Source organism: Chiloscyllium plagiosum, chromosome 9, assembly GCF_004010195.1.
Source record: "Chiloscyllium plagiosum isolate BGI_BamShark_2017 chromosome 9, ASM401019v2, whole genome shotgun sequence".
NCBI lineage: Eukaryota > Metazoa > Chordata > Chondrichthyes > Orectolobiformes > Hemiscylliidae > Chiloscyllium > Chiloscyllium plagiosum.
The window spans coordinates 92,315,281-92,319,521 of NC_057718.1; positions in this window are offsets into that span (position 1 = coordinate 92,315,281).

Sequence of the window (4,241 nt, forward strand, 5' to 3'; positions counted from 1 at the left end):
TTTATTCTATTTCACAGCTTTTCGACTTTTGATACATAATATAGCCTTCTGAATGCCGAGTTCCTTCTTCATTTCAACATAAATTTAAATATTTGCAAATTCCAAGTTGCAATTTCATTAATATTTGTGATTAAATAAGGAGAAGTGTAAATAGTACAATGTGAAGAGCAAATTTTAAAAATGTAGATGGGGACCAAAACATATTAATTATACGGGATATTTATAAATGCACATAACAATAATCCAGAAGGTATTTTCAGACAGGAGGCTTCTTAAAGCAGATAACATATCATTCAAAAAGGAAAATGAAATCATTCACCAATCAAGCAAATCTAGGGATAGATCATTCTTCAGCCATGTTTTGCGCTTCAGCCTATCGAGAAATTTGGGATGCATTTGGCACAACATGATATATAATTAAACCAATATTTACATCCCTGGGAGGGATACTCTGCAGAGAGACAGTATGGACTTGTTGGGCTGAATCGACCATTTCTACACTGTAGGGATTCGATGATATTTGACAGACTAATGGGTCTGAAGGCAGTCATGTCACCAGGATCTGACTGCATGCATCAAAGCATTTTAAAGGAAGCAGCTGTAGAGATAGTGGAAGCATTGGTCGAAATATACATGAACTTATCGGATTCTCAGATGAGTCTGGCATAATGCGATGCCCCTATTCAAAAAGGAGGGAACCAGTAAGCAGGAAACTATAGGCCAGTTAGCCTAACATCGGTCATACAGAAAATTCCAGATGCCATTACCAAGAAAGAAAGAGAAAAAAATTCAATAAAATCAAACAGATGTAATGTGGTTTTGTGAAAGGGAAATAATGTTTGACAAATTTGCTAGAGTTTCTTGAGGGCACAACAAGAATAATTTACAAAGGAGAACTAATACATGAAATGTAATTGGATTTCCAGAAGGTATTCAATAAGGTGACATGCAAAAGGCTATTGTACAAAATATGAGTCCACAATATTGGGGGCAATGTCTTAGCTTGGATTGAGGATTGGCTAACACGCAAGACACAGAGTCTAGATTAATAGGTCTTTTATCAGATTGGAAATATGTAACTAACAAAATATCATGAGGATCTGTCCTATGACCTTAATTATTTCCTATCTGGATTAATGGCTTGGAGGAGGGGCATCAATGTAATGTATCCAAATTTGCTGATGATGCAAAAATAGGTGAGAGGGCATGTTGTGCTGAGGCCATAAAGAATCTACAAGTGGATATAGATAGGTTAAGTCAGCATGCAAAGTTATGTCAGATGGAGTTTAATGTAGCAAAGTGTGAAGTCACACACCTCTGTAGAAAGAATCAAAAGGCAGTCTGTTATTTAAGTGGACAGAATCCAAAAACGTGCAACATAGAGGATTTGGGTGTTCTTATGCATGAAATACAAAAAATTAGCATGTAGGTGCATCAAATAATTGAGAAGGCAAATAGAATTTTGGCCTTTATTGTTAGGGAGTTGAAGTTTAAATATAGGGAAGTCTTGTTACAACTGTACAGGACCTTGGTAACTGCATCTGGAGTACTGTGAATGGTTTTATTCTCCATATTTAAGAAAGGTTGTACTGGTATTGGAAGCAATTGAAAAGAGATTCACTAGACTGATTCCTGGGATGAAATTGTCAATTTATCAAGAACAGCTGAACAGGTTAGCCATTATTCATTAGAGATTAGAAGGAATGAACGATGTAATATTTTGAGGAGAGTCGATGTTGAGAAGGTATTTCCATGAGTGGACAAATCTTGAACTGAAGGACATAGTTACAAGACAAAGGCATTTAAAACTGAGATGCAAAAGTATTTATTCTCTCAGAGGATAGTGAATGACTGGAATTCTTAACTCCTAGCGTTGTGAAAGTTAGTTCAATGAAAATATTCAAAGATAAAGTGTAAACATTTTTGAAACATCAGGGAGTTGGGTGCTATGAGCAACTGGCATGAGAACAGAGTTGAGTGCTGTGTCATATCTGCTGTGTACTTATAGAATGTTGGGGCAGGCCTGAGGGGATGATTGGCACATGCCTATGTCTTTTTCTTATGTTGTTATTAACTCTGTCTTCACAATAATGTTGCAGCTATGTTATTAGCCTCGACTAATAATCAAACAGAATAAGAGGTTCAACCGCACCATGGATCATAATGGAGCACAGGTACCATTTGTAGAGAGAGCAATGGATTTCTCCCCAGTGACCTGATCAATGTTCCTTTCAGTAGCATTAGCAAAGCGGATTCTCTGGTCATTGTTTCATTGTGATTTGCAGGGCTTCTGCTGTGCACAAATTGGCTGTCACACTGCATGCATTACAACTGGGAAGGTACTTTAAAAACATTTAATGCGTTATCATACACAGTACATCTGAAGGCTATGCAGGGCACTACAAAAATGCACAGTGGCTCAGTGGTTAGCACTGCAGCCTCACAGCACCAGGGATCTGGGTTTAATTCCACCCTCAAGTGACTCTCTGTGTGGAATTTGCACATTCTCCCTGTGTCTGTATGGGTTTTCACCAGGTGCTCCGGTTGTAGAGGGGTTGGTCTGGGTGGGCTGCTCTTTGGAGTGTCAATGTGGACTCGATGAGCTGAATGGCCAGCTTCCACATTATAGGGATTCTAAAAATCTCAACTTTGACCCTCATCTAAGGTGTGGTGACCCTCAGGTTAAACTCACCATCAGTCCTCTCTCTAATGTGAGAATGGGACTATGGTGACTTTAGCTTTTCACATCAAATATTACTAAGCTAAGAACCATGTATTTGATCCCATAGAAACCCAACAGTACAGAAACAGGCCATCCAGCTCATTGCAGCATTAAACCCTTTAAGGATTCTGAGTAATCCAAGATGGAGGATGGAAAAAAATGTGGCTGTAAGACGACCTCCTTTTAGGCAATGGAGGAGCAGCAATTACTGTTTTATATGCTGTTGCATTGTTTTGAAACATTGGGGAAAAAAGCTCCAAATAATGTTACTTTAAAAAGGAGGTAAACAGACAAAGGCAGAGACCACTTGGTCAGAGAAAGACACCTACACTACTGTCTGACACAGTGGTGAATCTGCACAGCTACTGCCTTTGCTGTTTGAGGTCAAGTATCTCTGGACATTGGAGTGTGTCTAGGAAACATTAACAAACAGCGAAATTCATAGCTGACCTTGGAGGAACCTGTGTGGGAGAGTTCACAGCGCAGGAATAGATAAGTGTATAGTTTTTAAGTGTAACCTTGCTGTAAATCTACAATACTGAGTAGAGTGGGTTTTTTCTTGATTATATGATATATTGAGATATGTTTCTTGATGAAATTTTAAAAATATGAACTATAAGTATTAAGTTAGCCGAGAGCAGTGGTTTTAAGAGCAGCAAGACTGGGCTATTTTATGGGCTATAGATTGTGAAGCAAAGATGGCCTTCAGTAGAGCGATGTGCTCTTCTTGTCCAATGTGAGAGTTTAGGGAGAGCTTCCATGTTACTGATGCTTAAATCTGCAGGAAGTGTGCTTGGTTGCAAGTCCTATCACATTGCATGGATCAGCTGGAGCAGCAGTTAGAGGCAATAAGGAATTTACAGGAGCTAGGGGTGTGTGAGGTCGGCAGTTATAGATTAGATTCCCTACAGTGTGGAAACAGGCCCTTTGGCCCAACAAGTCCACACCGACCCTCCGAAGAGCAACCCACTCAGACCCCTACATTTACCCCTGACTAATCCACCTAACACTATGGGCAATTTAGCATGGCCAATTGACCTAACTTGCACATCTTTGGACGGTGGGAGGAAACCCACGCAGACACGGGGAGAATGTGCAAACTCCACACAGACAGTTGCCTGAGGGGGGAATTGAACCCCAGTCTCTGGCGCTGTGAGACAGCAGTGCTCACCACTAAGCCACCGTGCTACCCCCTACATAGGTCCAGTCAGGTAGATGGATTAACTTCAGGAAGGTAGGAGAGAGAGGCAAATAGTGCAGGAGTCATCTGTGCCTATCCCTATCTCAAACAAGTGTGATGTTTTGGAAAATGTAGGGGGTGATGGACTCTTAGGGAAATGTAACACAAACAGCCACATTTCTGGTACAGAGAATGGCTCTAATGTAATGAGGGGTACATAGAACATAGAACATAGAAAAATACAGCACAGAACAGGCCCTTCGGCCCACGATGTTGTCCCGAACATTTGTCCTAGTTTAAGCACCCATCCATGTACCTATCCAATTGCCCGTCAGGTTC